Genomic DNA, 19,000 nt, shown 5'->3' with positions numbered 1-19,000 from the left:
GAGTAGACCCCTTGTAGTCCTGGTAGAGATTATGGTATTGGTGGGCCACCAGAGGTGCAGGCCCACTGCAGTCCTTGTAGAAATAATGGTATCAGTGAGTCATACAATCACCATCGAAGAGTGTTGTGTACAAGCAGGTCCATAAACCACCCCTTGCCCACTGACAAAGAATTTGTTTGAAATGTCCTTAGAACCAGCAATGCTGTTATCTAGTCCCTTGTTGAATTATTAACGCACGTGCAAACACTATCAGTCCCCACTTCTCACATATTGTCCATATACTATGACCAACAGAAAAGTGTGCAGTGAAATGTAATTTACAAGTTACTTAATTTGATGAACTGGTGTCAATTACAATTTTATAACATGAAAATACAATAACAAAGGTACAAAATACATCTTTAAGGAACATAACAATACAGATAACATTTGCAATAGTACAGGCTTTACAAAAGAATCTAAATAGCAAATACATCAGTGTTACAAAAATTACGACATAAGTACATACATAAAAGATCAGATTAACTTTTGAAACATCAACTTCACACATGAGTATTGGAACAAAACAGAATAAATAATGTGTAAACATCTTTACAAAGTAAATAACATGTTATTAATGCAAATTATATTTGAGGATAAGTGTATTCCTCATCATAGTGATTGTAGCTTAGTATTAGAACAGAAAAAATTCTATGAAACAGTACACAGAGGCAGGAAGAAAACAAATACACAAGGATACACAAACACATAGTGGGATAACACAAAAGGAAAGGACAGGTAAAATTTGGTACTGCACTCAAACCCAAAACTTCATTCTGTAGATCTTTCGTCGTGTCTCAACATCTGCTTCCTCCAAAAATATCCTATCCAAGAATGGTTTCTGTATTTTGTTCACATCCTCTTTCAAAAATAGTTTTTCTCCACAGTACACTACTTTTTTTTGGCCAAACCATTTTCTTATACCTTCTCAATGCTTTTCTTCCAATTCACCATAGTTAGTTTCTTATATATTCTACCCCCTCTTAAGCTAACTTAAATCTACTGAGCTCAAATGCGTAACTAAGGGACGAGGCAATGCAGCAGCACAAAACAGTTAATACAAACAGCAATGACAAAAAAATGCAAGTAAGCAAAGCAAGCAGCAATAAATGTAATAACTTATACCTAAACATGACAAACCCACAAGCAGAAAAAATAGTACACTAAAGACAACAACACAAATAAGGGAAATTTATATTCACATCTTAATGTCTATATAATTAAAGGGGTGCACCACAAAAACTTATTGTAAAAAAGAATATTACCATGTACTTGAAAAGAAAATTCTGTATGCAATTCCTGTGAAGGGAAATGTCTTTTTGAGCTCCTTCGTTTTTTTAAGTACATCATGAAGTTATTATTTACTGGATCTGTAGGCTTAAAATATTTATATTAGTACATCCATTAAATTTTGTAGTAACCAAAGCTGCAGTGCAGCTAGAAACTAGGTATTAAACAAAATAGGCAAAGCAAGGCGTGAAACGTCTTTCACTAGCCATATGGCATTTCATAATGCAGTAAACAATCTTTCAACTAGCAAGACAATACTCGTGAAACGTTTCTCGTCGTTTCATTAAGCATTTTAATAATTATCATCAGTTCAGAGCTCCATGGTAAAATTATATGTTTTCAAGTTTGAGCCTGTCGTATTTGCGATGCTTTCTACAAAGGAATGAATGTCAATAGCGAGGATAATGGCCTCTTTCTTTTTCACCTAATAGCTTTCTTTTGTCAGACGACTACCTCTCAGCTGGGCGCCCAGAATGCATTACGTCAAGGTCACTTACCTTTCTTACTGAAATATTTACGACAGCAGTTTCCGCTACAATGACAGTCTCATATAAAAAAATTTCACAGGTCAAGAATTTGCGTTACACATCTGTAGAAACAAAATCCTATTGATATAACAGTGTCCAAAAAATTTTCGTCGGCATTGTAATACATTCACACATTTACATACATTTCATAATCTAAAAGTACGATTCTCGGTTTCCAACATCCTCTTTAACCTTACCTAACGTAACCTAACCTAATCTAACGTAAACAAATCAGAGTCCCTAACCACTACTCATTATTCTTACCTTATTACACATATACATATTCGTCGACACTTCTTCAATATTTCATCATAAGGAATACATAGCATAATCAAATTCCTCATATAAGGTAGCATCATCTTATTGATCATAATCATACCGCAACATCATAATACACAGTCATCGTAATAATATCATAAACCTCAGTCAAATTCTCAAAATCCTCGTAGCTTCCTCCAATAATTTCAAAACCTAAAAAAAAAAATTCTCTGCTCATGTCAAAAGTGTCATCTACCGCAAACGTACTTTAAAAATCATAATCCCATACCAAATACATCACTCAAATCTCTCATAGTATCACAATGGTTCCTAAAAAATATGAACAGTTTACAAAGTACAGGCAAATTACAATTTCATAAGTGTGAAGTTATCCACCTGCGTAATTGCGTAAACATGTGTCACTGATGTAGTAAAAACATGTTTGTTTCTCTGTCAAATAATCAGATAGCTGTGTAATTCTGTGTTACAGAAATATGGTACCGATGTTCTACATCTACATGACTACTCTGCAATTCACATTTTAAGTGCTTGGCAGAGGGTTCATCGAACCACAATCATACTATCTCTCTACTATTCCACTCCCGAACAGCGAGCGGGAAAAACGAACACCTAAACCTTTCTGTTCGAGCTCTGATTTCTCTTATTTTATTTTGATGATCATTCCTACCTATGTAGGTTGGGCTCAACAAAATATTTTCGCATTTGGAAGAGAAAGTTGGTGACTGAAATTTCGTAAAAAGGTCTCGCCGCGAAGGAAAACGTCTATGCTTCAATCACTTCCATCCCAACTCGTGTACCATATCTGCCACACTCTCTGCCCTATAACGTGATAATACAAAACGAGCTGCCTTTTTTTGCACCCTTTCGATGTCCTCCGTCAATCCCACCTGGTAAGCATCCCACACCGTGCAGCAATATTCTAACAGAGGACGAACGAGTGTAGTGTAAGCTGTCTCTTTAGTGGACTTGTTGCATCTTCTAAGTGTCCTGCCAATGAAACGCAACCTTTGGCTCGCCTTCCCGACAATATTATCTATGTGGTCCTTCCAACTGAAGTTGTTCGTAATTTTAACACCCAGGTACTTAGTTGAATTGACAGCCTTGAGAATTGTACTATTTATCGAGTAATTGAATTCCAACGGATTTCTTTTGGAACTCATGTGGATCATCTCACACTTTTCGTTATTTAGCGTCAACTGCCACCTGACACACCATACAGCAAACTTTTCTAAATCGCTTTGCAACTGACACTGGTCTTCGGATGACCTTACTAGACGGTAAATTACAGCATCATCTGCGAACAGTCTAAGAGAACTGCTCAGATTGTCACCCAGGTCAATTAAATAGATCAGGAACAGTAGAGGTCCCAGGACGCTTCCCTGGGGAACACCTGATATCACTTCAGTTTTACTCGATGATTTGCCGTCTATTACTACGAACTGCGACCTTCCTGACAGGAAATCACGAATCCAGTTGCACAACTGAGACGATACCCCATAGCTCCGCAGCTTGATTAGAAGTCGCTTATGAGGAACGGTGTCAAAAGCTTTCCGGAAATCTAGAAATACGGAATCAACTTGAGATCCCCTGTCGATAGCGGCCATTAATTCGTGCGAATAAAGAGCTAGCTGCGTTGCACAAGAGCGATGTTTTCTGAAACCATGCTGATTACGTGTCAATAGATCGTTCCCTTCGAGGTGATTCATAATGTCTGAATACAGTATATGCTCCAAGACCCTACTGCAAACCGACGCCAATGATATAGGTCTGTAGTTAAATGGATTACTCCTACTACCCTTCTTGAACACTGGTGCGACCTACAAGTACCATATTAGCTAGGGCTCCTTGTGCTTGCCAAACACATGGTACATAAAGTGAGCGTGTACCCCCTGAGGATTAATATAATTCTACCCTCAGGTGTTAGAGGTTGCAGCAATGGAATGAAATGTATCACGAAAAACTTAATTTGTAATTCAACTACGTTGAAAAATAAATGGTTTACGTAAAAAATTAATCACTCAAATGCATGCCCTGTAGTGCTAAATGTGCGTTTTGCTGTGAGATAATCTCTGTGGAAGTGTCGTAGTTATCGTCCTCCGAAAGCGAAGTTCTGCAGAAGTCAATGTACTTATCTCATGCTAAGCAAGAGTGAAATGCTTTGCATATAGATATCGTAGATAATACACTTACTGCCGTGATGAAGTAAGTACTGTACTGTAACGTATTGTAGTGCTACAGAAAAGGCTGTCTCATTGTAGCTATACCACAAAAGTTACAACTAAAATATGTTTTACTTTCTAGAATAATACAGAAAAACTGTGCAGATATAAAACAGATACACCGCAAAAACAACAATGTAAATCGTGTCACATGTTAGTAGCGTCATGATATAATCGTGTAGCTATCATAGAAACCAAATGCTAAGTCATCTTTAGTCTCACCAAATGTTCTTCAAATAAAGAATGTATTTTTAAGTAAACCAAAATGTAGCGTTATAATCTGATTAGGAGTACTGGTAAATGTTCTAAGTATGTAAGCCTTATAGTCGTTACGTAATCGTGCAACTAACAAGCAAGAATGTACACACACACAATAACACTGTGCCGTCTGTTCACTATAACAATGCACTTGTAAATACTGTCTAAATATGTTCCGTAGGTTCTAGACTGGATACTTAACTGCAAAACATTGTTACATGTTAAGTTTCTCAGTGTGACAAATTGTTCTAGTAGCGTGAATTGAAAATTTTTATGGCAAAGACAAAGTTAAAAAGCAGATTATCTTTCAATAAACGGTTTTACATTTGAAATGTGGTACAATCTTTTACTCTTCATAGTACTCAGAGTTTCAGCTTGAACGCAATTATCATGCAGTATACGTCGGTAAAGAATACTGGAATTTTTCTCAAGGTTAGCGTCTATGTTATTTTTCTCTGCGCGAGCCGGCGCACGACGCTGCCTGCGGTGCGAGTCATTGTCTGCTATCTCTTTGTTGGCTTGCGTCGTTATTGGGATTAGGAGACCTAACTTCTACAAATTCACCTTGCCGAGAGGGCCCAGCTCTGTTTGAATCCCGCCAGTTCTGATGAAATTCCGGTCTGTCATTATGATTATATCGTCTGTTGTCATGTCCATAGTTTCTTTCTTGTCGGTCACGTGGTGGAGAATTTCTCCCTGAATCGCGCTGGACCGTTGCGTCTTAAGTTATTCTGTCTCCCTTGATAATAATTATTTTGGTTCCCATATTGTCTGTTTCTCTGATTGTCTCTGTGTTGTCACTACCGCGGTGAGGTGATCTTTCCGTGTAATTATTACTACTTTGCCAACGGTTGCCATACGGGTGGTGTCTATTTTGGTCACGATTTGTATTGTGAGAATAGCCTTGTCGTGTCCAGTTATTATTTCTTTTATCTCGGATTTGTGACGGATGTGACTTGTAATTGTTGTGTTCCTATTTTCGCGTTCCGCGATTGTCAGTGTCAATTCCCAATTCTTGTAACAGTCCCTGAAAATCTTCAATGTCCTCTTTGCTACGTCCTGCCAAAATAATATGTAGTAAATGTTCAGGCAATTATCAATTTGATTAAGCAAATGCGGATGAGTTCTGAGGGGCTGTATGGGTTTGAAAGATACTGGTTCTTATGTAACATGTCTTCAAAATATTTCACAAGACTGGAAAATTCAGATTGTTCGAAATGTTTCATCATAATGATGCTATGTTTTACTCGGTCTTGTGTAGCTTGAGACCAATATGCTGAAAGGAAGGCATGATAAAATTCTCCTTCATTGTGACAAACGTGAATGACCGATCGCATTCTTACAGCTCGTTCATTCTCTAAGTAGCCACACATAAATTCTAATCTGTGCTCTAATGACCAGTTAGGAGAAAAACAATGGGAGAATTGATGGAGCCACGCTTGTGGATGAATGTCGTTGACAGAATTCTTAAAGGTTTTGAATTCACGTGCAGTAATGAACAGCTTATAGTCAAAATCATCGTGTCGGCGGGTAGCAAATCGGTCATTGTTACGGTGTCGACGGTTCCATCTCAAAATTCGGTGCACCTTGCCAATTTCTTTCATAAATTCCGAAATGGCCTGTGTTATTATTTTGTGGTTTTTGCGTATTTCTAAGTCCCTCTTCCCGTGTTGGAGCGCGAGTGTCCTTTGAAATACGTAATTCTTGTATTACCTGTGTCAGCTGATCGTGTACTTCCCGGATTTCTCTTTGGTGTTGCGTATTAATTTCATTCTGATTTTGTTTTAATTTCCTAATTTGTTCGCACTCTTCTGTATTATTCAGATCATCATCTACCTTTGCAGATATGTTAATGAACTGATCCGAAAGTTCGGTTACTTTCTCCGATAGTGTACTTATTTCCTCATTGTGTTTTTCTGAACCACATTTCATAGCGTCCATTTGTTTTGAAATCGTATCTACTGTGTCCTTTAAGTTTTTCTGAGTTATTGCAAGTTGCGTAACCGAATTGGTAGATGCAACTGAGTAAATTTTAGCTTGCAACGTCTCATTATTTTCATGAACAATAGTTTGCAGTTCTTTTATGGCGGATTCTTGATTCTGTGATATATTTTTATGCCGCGAAAAAATAGGTTGGAAATGCTCACAAATTTCTGTTTTTACGTCATTACAGACTTTTTGACATTTCTATTCGATTTTATGCTACTCAGTAGTTAAATCTTCACGTGTTGGTCAAGCGTATGTTCCACTGAGTCTAACTTTTGAAGCTTTTGTTCCATTGTGTCTAACTTTTGAAGATTTTGTTCCATTGTGTCTAACTGTTGCTATGTTTGTCTCTGGTTTTGTTTCATTTGTTGCATTAATTCCAATAATAATGTATTAATGTCTGGAATCTGTCCCTCTATGCTTTTCGGTAGTGCATTTGCACCGGCAACATTCACATTTTGACAAGCAGAAAATGTGTCTTGACTTATTTAAGAAAACGATGAGGATGCAAAACCTGAATGTACAGTATTTGCAAGATTCTGTCCTGTCATTTCGGATTCCTGACGCGAGCTGTTGCCGACCGATCGATCGATAATGCTTCCCTGTTCACTAACAGTTTCACTGCCTACACCATTATTTACAGCCCGCTCCATTTCCCTATGCACAATTACCAAATTAATACTTTGAACATTAGTTAATTCATTACACAGTGGCGCTAACACACTGCTTTCGTCTTCACTGTCATTTCTCAGTTTACTTTGTAGCCTAGTATTACTTTTTTCACACGCCATTATTGTCACAATATTTCACACTACAACACAGAAAAACACAATTTGATGAGCAAAAATAAGAGAACACATTGACATAGCAAATAATATCTAGTTAATTGAAAGCGCAGCTGCGAAATACTTTGTGCAAATCTACATGAATGCCACAACTGTTTTACTGTACAAAAATGAAAGACTACAACTACAAAGGATATTCTCTCTATGATTACGCGCTAGCAAATAAACAAAAGCTACACTAATTACACAAACTACAAGAAAAAAATCAGAAGATTCCAGTGAGGTTTTCCTGGCAGGGTCGCCGTATGAAATGTCCCCTTTGAAAAATTTATACACGAATGTGCTTAAACTGACACACAATAGTTTTTAGCGCAACGCAATCTGACATTCAATAACACCTACAAGAGAATGGCCCTGACTAACATTAACCTATATGTTTCACAAATCACTTACCTCACAAAAATCTTCGTTACTCGAACTACTGCAATACAGCGAGCGCCACTACTGCCTGCTAACAAAAAGATTCAAATTACGGAAGTCACTAACTACTGATAGGCACAGTTAGCAAATGAAAGATTTTAATAGAGAACAAACAATGTATTTACTTTAATAGACATAATATATATATATATCAGTTCATGACACCAATTCTTACAAATTTCAAAACTCCCCCATCTCTCTCCCCACGTCCACCACTGCTGGTGGCTCACCTCCAACTGCGCAACGCTACACGCTGTTAGCATCCAGCTGCCGCATCCAAACACTACAATGGCAGACAACAATGCAAACCAGCCACAGACTGCACATTGCACAGCCAGTGATTTTTATACAGAACGCTACGTGGCGGCGGCGTTACCAATAAAAAAACCTAAACAGCCTACTTACATTTTCCCCATGGGAGTAGTGTCTCAAACTGTCTACGCATTGTTCGTTCCCTGGAAGATCAATAGTAGGTTCCCAAGCACATCTGGAGGCATTCTGTAATCTGTGGACATTCAGAGTGTTGATGAAACACAGAAAATGCATCGGGTTTGAATACAACAGGCACCATGCGGAATTTTCTCCATGGGAGTAATGTCTCAAACTGTCTACGCTTTGATCGCTCCCTGGAAGACCAGAAGTAGTTTCTCAAGCACATCTGGAGGCATTCTGTAATCTGTGGAGATTCAGAGTGTTGATGAAACACAGAAATTCCATCGGGATTGAATACAACAGGAACCATTCGGAATTTTCTCCATGGGAGTAATTTTTTCAAACTGTCTCCGCTTTGATCGATTCCTGGACGACCAGTGTAGTTTTCGAAACCCATCTGGAGGCATTCTGTAATCTGTCGACATTCAGACTGTTGACGAAACACAGAAATTGCATCGGTATTGAATACAACAGGCACCATGCAGACATTTGTCCATGGGAGTAATGTCTCAAACTGTCTACGCTTTGATCGATACCTGGAAGACCAGTAGTAGTTTTCGAAGCACATCTGGATGCATTCTGTAATAACTCCTGGAAATGGAAAAAAGAACACATTAACACCGGTGTGTCAGACCCACTATACTTGCTACGGACACTGCGAGAGGGCTGTACAAGCAATGATCACACGAACGGGACAGCAGACACACCAGGAATCGCTTTGTTGGCCGTCGAATGGCGCTAGCTGCGCAGCATTTGTCCACCGCCTCCGTCAGTGTCAGCCAGTTTGCCGTGACATACGGAGCTCCATCGCAGTCTTTAACACTGGTAGCATGCCGCGACAGCGTGGACGTGAACCGTATGTGCAGTTGACGGACTTTGAGCGAGGGCGTATAGTGGGCATGCGCGAGGCCGGGTGGACATACCGCCGAATTGCTCTACACGTGGGGCGTGAGGTCTCCACAGTACATCGATGTTGTCGCCAGTGGTTTGCGGAATGTGCACGTGTCCGTCGACCTGGGACCGGACCGCAGCGACGCACGGATGCACGCCAAGACTGTTGGATCCTACGCAGTGCCGTAGGGGACCTCACCGCCACTTCCCAGCAAATTAGGGACACTGCTGCTCCTGGGGTATCGGCGAGGACCATTCGCAACCGTCTCCATGAAGCTGGGCTACGGTCCCGCACACAGTTAGGCCGTCTTCCGCTCACGCCCCAACATCGTGCAGCCCGCCTCCAGTGGTGTCGCGACAGGCGTGAATGGAGGGACGAATGGAGACGTGTCGTATTCAGCGATGAGAGTCGCTTCTGCCTTGGTGCCAATGATGGTCGTATGCGTGTTTGGCGCTGTGCAGGTGAGCGCCACAATCAGGACTGCATACGACCGAGGCACACAGAGCCCACACCCGGCATCATGGAGTGGGAGCGATCTCCTACACTGGCCGTACACCTCTGGTGATCGTCGAGGGGACACTGAATAGTGCACGGTACATCCAAACCGTCATCGAACCCATCGTTCTACAATTCCTAGACCGGTAAGGGAACTTGCTGTTCCAACAGGACAATGCACGTCCGCATGTATCCCGTGCCACCCAACGTGCTCTAGAAGGTGTAAGTTAACTACCCTGGCCAGCAAGATCTCCGGATCTGTCCCCCATTGAGCATGTTTGGGACTGGATGAAGCGTCGTCTCACGCGGTCTGCACGTCCAGCACGAACGCTGGTCCAACTGAGGCGCCAGGTGGAAATGGCATGGCAAGCCGTTCCACAGGACTACATCCAGCATCTCTACGATCGTCTCCATGGGAGAATAGCAACCTGCATTGCTGCGAAAGGTGGATACACTCTGTACTAGTGCCGACATTGTGCATGCTCTGTTGCCTGTGTCTATGTGCCTGTGGTTCTGCCAGTGTGATCATGTGATGTATCTGACCCCAGGAATGTGTCAATAAAATTTCCCCTTCCTGGGACAATGAATTCACGGTATTCTTATTTCAATATCGAGGAGTGTATGTGGACATTCAGAGTGTTGCAGAAACAAAGAAATTGCTTCGGGATTGAATACAACAGGCACCATGCCTACTTTTCTCCATGGTAGTAATGTCTCAAATTGTCTACGCTTTGATCGTACCCTGGAAGACCAGTAGTAGTTTCCCAAGCACATCTGGAGGCATTCGGTAAACTGTGGAGCTTCTGAGTGTTGATGAAACACAGAAATTGCTTTGGGACTGAATACAACAGGCACCATGCGGACTTTTCTCCATGGGAGTAATGTCTCAAACTGTCTACGCTTTGATCGCTCCCTGGAAGACCAGTAGTAGTTGCCGAAGCACATCTGGAGGCATTCTGTAATTTGTGGACCTTCAGAGTATTGACGAAACACAGAAATTGCATCGGGATTGAATACAACAAGCACCATGCGGACTTTTCCCCATGGGAGTAATGTCTCAAACTGTCTACGTTTTGATCGTTCCCTGGAAGACCAGAAGTAGTTTCCTAAGCACATCTGGAATCATTCTGTAATCTGTGGACCTTCAGAGTGTTGATGAAACACAGAAATTGCATCGGGATTGACTACAACAGGCACCATGCGGACTTTTCTCCATGGGAGTAATGTCTCAAACTGTCTACGATCTGATCGTTCCCTGGAAAACCAATAGTAGTTTCTCAAGCACATCTGGAGGCGTCCTGTAATCTTTGGACATTCAGAGTGTTGATGAAACACAGAAATTGCATCTGGTTTTAATACAACAGTCACCATGCGGGATTTCCTCCATGAGAGTAATGTCTAAAACTGTCTTCGATTCCCAATGCACAAAGTGTGTGGTCTTGTTTCCAAGTCTGTATTTGGTCGGGCTCGTAAGAGGTTGAATGTAACGAATGGGTGCGAAAGAGCAAGGGGCAGTGGCTATGTAGAACGAAAACACAATTCCTCAGGGGTGTGAGCGTTTCGAGATAAGTCGCATATATGTTATACTTGGTCGTCAGTGAGCGTTTGGCCTAATGGATAAGGCGTCGAATTTCGGTTCCAAAGATTGCAGGTTCGAATCCTGTCACAGAGGGTGTTCTTCCAGTTCTGAAAAAGAAACATACCGTTTTATTGTAGCAATTGAGCAGTACGAAACCGTCTGAATGTTGCTGTTGACCATTTTCTGCTTGAGATGCTCTTGAGCTTGAAACACACATAACAAGACCGGTGTTAACTGGCGAAATGGTCGGCAGAGTGCCGTCATTGCGAGTTTTGACTGGCACTTGCACATCTAAAATAACGTCGGAAAGTAACTCTTTCGGCTTTTGAGTCACATGAAGTATGTGTGTTAATTTTGACGCCACTAGCTCTGCAGGTTGTCATGCAATTCCTTTACGTCTCAGAAATGATTATGAAATAAAAGTGAAGTACGTGACGAGTGTGACGTTAGGAAAACAATAGGCAGCTTGGAGAGATTCTGTATGGGACGACCCAACCCAAACGAGTACTGTGTGACGTGCTATCCGGCAGCTAGTCACCGAGGCAGCCCGCCTAGCTCAGTCGGTGGAGCATGAGTTTCTTCTTCTAAGGGACGTGGGTTCGAGCACCACACTGGGCGGAACGGAATTTTGTTCTGCAGCAGATTTAAATTACCGTTTTTCTGATTAACGTGATGTAATGGAAATAGAAACATTAAACTTTGCCTACGTCTCCGTCAGTCGCAAGGAAACTGTATTTGAAGGACAAGGTGATTTTGAAGACATGTGTGAAAGGCATGTGCTGAAATGCAAATGGTGTTGTTTGGAGAGAACATCGGTTACGAGTCAGATGTGTAGCCAAGCAGTAATGGGTCGCCATTGCTGCAAATATTAGTCGGTAATATGAAATGTTGTCAGCTGAAGTCTGATGATCCAGACGACCGTAAGGACGAAGTACGCAAAAGTACCGGTAGGCCGCGCATCTTTAGCTCAGTGGTAGAGCACTGGTCAAGTAAAGCAGGGGTCGTGAGTTCCATCCTCAGAGGAGAATGACGAATTTTGGAAATCATTTGCGCGTCGTGGCCGTATAGCAAACAGTTTCTGTGATGACGAACAATTAGCGACAGGAGTTTTATTAAGAATTACTCCCAGATGTGATAAAGGCGAATGGCGCAGATGTAGCATTTGCCAAAGCGGTACAGCATAAGGTGAGACGAGGCAGACACAATTACATTTTATAGATGTATTTCTCACATATCTCAGAGCCTCTCCCGGTCGTCGTCGTCGTCGCCCTCGTCGTCGTCGTCGTCGTCGCCGCCGCCGCTTCTGCAGAAGTAGCAAATGGCCATCGTAGCAAATGCGGCGAGGGACGCTCTGCCTTCGATTCCGAATGCACAAAGTGTGTGGTCTTGTTTCCTAGTCTATATTTGGTCGGTCTCGTAAGAGGTTGAATGTAACGAATGGGTGGGAAAGAGCAAGGTACAAGCGGCTGTGTAGAACGAAAACACAATTCCTCAGGGGTGTGAGCGTTTCGAGATGAGTCGTATACAAGATAAAGTTGGTAGTCAGTGAAAGTGGCGTAATGGATAAGGCGTCCGACTTCATATCCGAAGATTGCAGGTTCGAATCCTGTCACGCTCGTGTTTTTTCAGTTCTGAAAAGAAACATACCGTTTTAATGTAGCAATTGAGCAGTACGAAACCGTCTGAATGTTGCTGTTGACCATTTTCTGCTTGGAGATGCTCTTGAGGTTGATACACACACAACAAGACCGGTGTTAACTAGCGAAATGGTCTTCAGAGTGCCGTCACCGCGAGTTTTGACTGGCACTTGCACATCTAAAAATGATTCCGCCGCCAGCGGCCGTGCTGTGCGGACGTGCGGTGCGGCTGTTGCGGTGATTACATCGTCGCTGCGAGCGGCCGGCGCTGTGTGATGAGTGCGAACTTTATGCGTTAGTCATAGTTCACGATCACATTTTTAGATTGACATAATGGATCAGACAACGCGACACGATACTTTGAAGTTGATTTCGATCCGAACTACGTCCGACCGAAATCTTACGAAGTTGAGGCATTTATCGAAGAAACTTTTCAGAGCAAAGTGGATGAAATGATTGGAATACACCTGTCGATTGTCAGTCCGACTGTGTTCCTTAAGTTATCCATTTCTGACCAAATAGTAGAAGCATGTGGTAGGGTGGCAAAATTCAAAGATTCAGACGGACACATAGGACAGGTCACGGTATCGCGTGCCGGAATGGGAATACGAACGGTTCGAATCTTTGAGCTCCCCTTTTAAATAACGCCCGAGGAGATTAACAACAAACTGAAAGACTATGGCGCCATTATCAGCAATGTCGCCGATTAATGGTCTAGCTTGCACAAGTATCCAGTATTAAATGGAGTCAGTCAAGTTAAGATTGACATGCTGAAATATATCCCGTCGTATCTCTGGATTGGTGGATATAGAGCGATCATCATTTACGATGGCCAGCCGAGAACCTGCTCGGGCTGTGGTTCTACCCAACACGTCCGCGCGCAGTGTGTTCAACGGCGTGTGACGCAACTGCCGACTGGGGAGCGAGACCCGCCTAGTCAAATGGCCACTCTACCCGTGACGTACGCCGCCGCACTACGCAGTGACATGTGTTTCGACACGGCGGTAGTTGCTTATGCTGACGTTCCCGATGGTAGCGTAGCCATTGATACTAGCAGCACAGAAGCTACAGGTCCAGCACACTCACAAGACGTGGAAACTAACAGACGTGGAGAACAAGACCAGGCTAAGACGGCAGAAGAAGGCATGTGCAAATCACTCGAAGACGTCGGGCAACACAAAGAAGATACGGTTGCCACGTCGGAGGATAATGACCAGCAGCCTACAACTGTTACACCAAAGAAACGGAAGAAACGTCGAATAGCCCGTCAGGGAGCAGCAGAAGTCGCGCCAATTCTGCGTGAAAAGGCGAAACAAATAGGCCAAGTACTGGCGGAGACGGCACAGGCAACTCCTCTGGAAGATCGAACAACAAAAAAGAAGACTCGAAATGAGGACACTGACCCCGACCGTGGAATCCACATTGAAGACGGTACAGCTAGTCTGAAGGACCTTCCACCTGTACCCAACACGTACACGCGGGAAGTTACGTACACGCGAGTCTGGGCGGATGACATGGAGGAGCAAAGCCATGATGCAGAGATGGCTGACATAGCACAACGTTCAAGACGGACGGCACCCGACCGTCGACAGGATGTGTCCACCCGACAACAAACCACCATCAAAGATGCTCGTGCGGCAGATGATGATGCCGACTTCTTCAAAGTGGAGCAATCATCCACTTCCCTTGGCAAACAGTACCCCACCTGACATGGTATCGTCGACATGATATCTTTACAGGCGTACAGAATTGCAACCTTGAATATAAATAAAATTAGCAGCACCATCAATCTGAGAAATCTCCAAGATTTTCTGTACGCCGGTGATATTGACATCTTAATGCTGCAAGAAGTAACGGCTACCCGTTTGGACGACATCACTGGCTACAACGCCGTCATCAATCCTGGCAATGACAATAGCCTCGGCACAGCGATTATGACTAAAGAGGGGATCCTACTTACAGACGTGGCGCAACTGCCTAACAGTAGAGGTCTTGGTGTCACGATAAACAACACCAGGTTTATCAAGATATATGCCCCGTCAGGAACAGGAAACAAGCGCCGCAGGGCCGAATTTTTCAAGGCGGACATCGCCCCCCTTTTCGCGGTGCGATTTGAACAAATAATATTTGCGGGTGACTTTAATTGCGTGCTGAGTCCGAAAGATCAGACGCCAAATTTTAACAAATCTCTGGAGCTGGAGGACATCGTCAGAGACTTCCAACTGTTTGATACGTGGGAACTAAAACACGGTGATAGGCTAGGTTTCACCTATATCACCAGCCATTCTGCCAGTCGTATCGACAGGATTTACGCAACATCCAATTTAAGGAGACACGTTTTACAGTCCGAGCTATGGCCCACGATTTTCTCTGATCATATCGCGTGCATATGTACGGTAAATTTAGAGAAACAAGGCACTTACAGGGCGAGAGGCCAGTGGAAGCTAAACGTTACTCACCTTTCGGATCCTAGATGTCACGCCGCCTTCCACACCACTTGGGCAGAATGTGAAAGGAAGTTCCACTTGTACGGCACGGCGCTGAATTGGTGGCTAAACTGCGCGAAGCCCACAATATTAAAGACAATGAAAACTTACTCCCGTGAAAAAGTCGCCTGGCAGAAGCGGACAGTAGACTTTTACTTCAGCTGTCTGAGAGACTTGTGCGTTCGTGATGCTACAGTCATAACAAATTATGGGCAAATCAACAGAATAAAAGCAAAATTGCTCAACCTGCAGGGACACAATCTCGAAGGCTGTACAATACGAACGCGTTTGCAGAACGGTACACGAGAAGAAACAACATCGATGTACCACATTCTCCAAGAGAACAAAAGACAATAACGGAAAATTCCGACGGAACTCAAAACTTCAGACGGGAGACTCTTGAAAGATCAAGCTGCAATACGAGACGAGATCCATCGACACTTTAGTGAATTGCTGGCCAATACACAGACAGATGAAACAGCGCAGCAAGCTCTCACTGCTAGGACGACAGAGCGACTCACTCCTGAAGAAGCTGATGTGCTCGCAGCGAGAATAACTGACGAAAACGTCGAAGATGCCATCTCGAAGAGCCCAAAGATCAAATCACCTGGACCAAATGGGCTACCCGCTGAATTTTATCAAACTTTTCGCGAACAAATAATTGCTAAATTGACACTCGTATGCAATGAAATACTAAATGCGGACACTGACCTTCCGAAGGAATTCTGTGAAGGTACAGTGGTCTTAGTCCCCAAAACACCAGGAGGCAAAACCGTGGAGAATCTTCGACCCATAACACTTCTCAGTAGTGATTATAAAATCTTCGCCCGTATCATGATGCAAAGGTTGAATTCTGTTATTCGTACAGTGACAGGAGCCTACCAGACAAGTGTGGGAAAGGACAGAACGATATTTCAGACCTTATGCGACTACAGAGACAGTATAGCGGTATCGCAAGCCTGCAACATTCGCTGTGCTCTGATGTCGCTTGACTTTGAAAAAGCTTTTGATAAAGTTAATCATTCGTACCTGCTCCGGTGTATGACATCCATGCACTTCCTCCAGAAAATTATAGCCTCCGTGAAAAACATACTGACGAATAGCACGTCAAGAATCAGTGTCAACGGACAACTCAGTCACCCGATCAATATTCAGAGTTCGGGAACACAAGGTTGCCCAATGTCCATGACGCTTTTCGCAATTGCGCTTGAACCTCTCTTAGTATCTCTGACTCGGCAACTCCGTGGATTACATATACACGGACACAAGATCATATGTCAAGCCTACGCGGACGATGTAGGGGTACTTGTGACTGACGAAAGCGAGGTGGAAACAGTACTTGAAGTTGTGGCGACCTACGAAATGGCGTCAGGAGCTAAACTCAACCGCAATAAATCTGGTATTATGAATCTTGGTCGGGGTATAGAGATCAGAGCCGCTGGAAGTATCAACACTGTGGAAAAAATCAAATGCCTTGGAATAGAATATACGAGTAATATTCGCCGCACGGCCGCTCTCAATTATCGAAAATTACTTGCCACATTACGGGCAAGCATAAAACAACACAGCTTGCGTAATTTAAATGTAATACAAAAAGTGCAACTGGCCAATACATACATCACTTCCAAAGTCAACTATGTTGCTCAAGTGCTGCCTCTGCCAAAAACCATTGCACACCAAATGCAAGCAGCGCTTGGTTATTTTGTCAGCAGAGGTCAGATATTTAAGGTTTCATATGATACCTTGACGCTACCGACACGCAATGGAGGGCTACAACTGACAGACATCTACCTCAAAGCGCAAGCGCTATACGTTAGCAAAACTTATAAACAGTGGCAACGATCACCGCGGACCATAGTGGCTCACCTCTTACGTGAAATCACTCCAGTCAGCAGAGATCCACCAATCGATGTGCATCACATCTCCCACGAGCTGTACCACTATAAACATTTTCTGGTGGAATACAGCTATGTACGCCATAGAATACCGGAGAAGGACATATATCGGGTTAAGGAGGTTTACAACACCTTGCTGGAAGGAAAATTGCGCAATCGAATAGAAAACAAGTTTCGACATTATAATTGGAAAAACATATTGGACAACATATCTGACCCCCATCTACCATCCAATGTGCGATCGACGTGGTACCTCGCAGTCAATAGAAAAATCCCAACCAACTCCAAACTACACGTGATACGTCTGGCACACACACCAAACTGTTCCAGCTGCAATGTCGTCGACACTGCAGAACATCGCTTCGTCTGTGAAGATGTGAAAGACGTGTGGAATCTCTTCAGGCAAAAACTAGCACATGTGCTACGTACGTCACCTAACACAATTTCACCGACACACGTCCTTCTGCCTGATGACGTGCCATATATTAACACTAAAAGAAGGTCAGCCAACAGGCTCAAAGGACTGACAGTCCGTTACATCTCAACGGCTATGACGAAAAGTGAAGCAGATTATTGGATGTACCTGATGACAGAACATCAAAAGCTCGAACGACAAATCAAATACAAAGACAACTACGCAAATTTCTTGAACCGAATATTGTCTCACCGACAGAGCTGAAGAACGATCAAACGACATGTAGTTCAACCTCAAGATTCCTTTTTTTCCTTTATGAAATTATCTAATTATCTAATAAGCTTCTCATTCATTTTACGACAACAAGGTGGCTATTTCGTTTACCCTTCGCCCTCGTGTCGCAGCACTAATAGGTTGCTGACACACCCATGAGAAGCCATCAGGCTGAAGTAAGCCTGGCTCTAATATAAAAATCGCTCCCACTCAATGATGGAAGAATGTAGCGGAACTATTTCCTTTCCATAACCCCAAAAGAAGGGATTTTATTTACTTGTATACATTTACTTCGTCACTCACCTATCTCATTTGGACCAAACATAGCACAGAAGCTAGCCGAAGAAGGCACAAATGGCGAGCGGAAGGACGGGCTGTAGGGGAGAAAGGAGGCCCGATTTAAAAAGAAAAAAAAAGTCGGTAGAGCATGAGACTCTTAATCTCAGGGTCGCGGGTCCGAGCCCAACGCTGGGCGGAACGGAATTTTGTTCCGCTGCAGATGTAAATTACCGTTCTTCTGATTAACGTGATGTAATGGAAATAGCAACTTTAAACTTTGCCTACGTCTCCGTCAGTCGCAAGGAAACTGTATTTGAAGGTGAAGGTGATTTTGTAGACTTGTGTGAAAGAAATGTTCTGAAATGCAAGTGGTGTTGTTTGGAGAAAACATCGGTTACGTGTCAGATGTGTAGCCAAGCAGTAATGGGTCGCCATAGCTGCAAATATTAGTCGGTAATATGAAGTGTTGTCAGCTGAAGTCTGATGAACCGAACGTCCGTAAGGACGAAGTACGTAAAAGTACCGCTAGGCCGCGACTCTTTAGCTCAGTGGTAGAACACTGGTCTAGTTAAGCAGGGGTCGTGAGATCCATCCTCACAGGAGCAAGACGAATTTTGGAAATCAGTTGCGTGTCGTGCCGTATAGCAAAAAGTTTCTGTGATGACGAACAATTAGCGACAAGCGTTTTATTAAGAATTACTCTCAGATGTGATTAAGGCAAATGGCGCAGACAAATTATTTGCCAAAGCGGTAC

Source organism: Schistocerca gregaria, chromosome 6, assembly GCF_023897955.1.
Source record: "Schistocerca gregaria isolate iqSchGreg1 chromosome 6, iqSchGreg1.2, whole genome shotgun sequence".
Taxonomy (NCBI): Eukaryota; Metazoa; Arthropoda; class Insecta; order Orthoptera; family Acrididae; genus Schistocerca; species Schistocerca gregaria.
The sequence above is the reverse complement of the archived record's forward strand: the minus strand, read 5'-3'. Positions refer to the sequence as shown.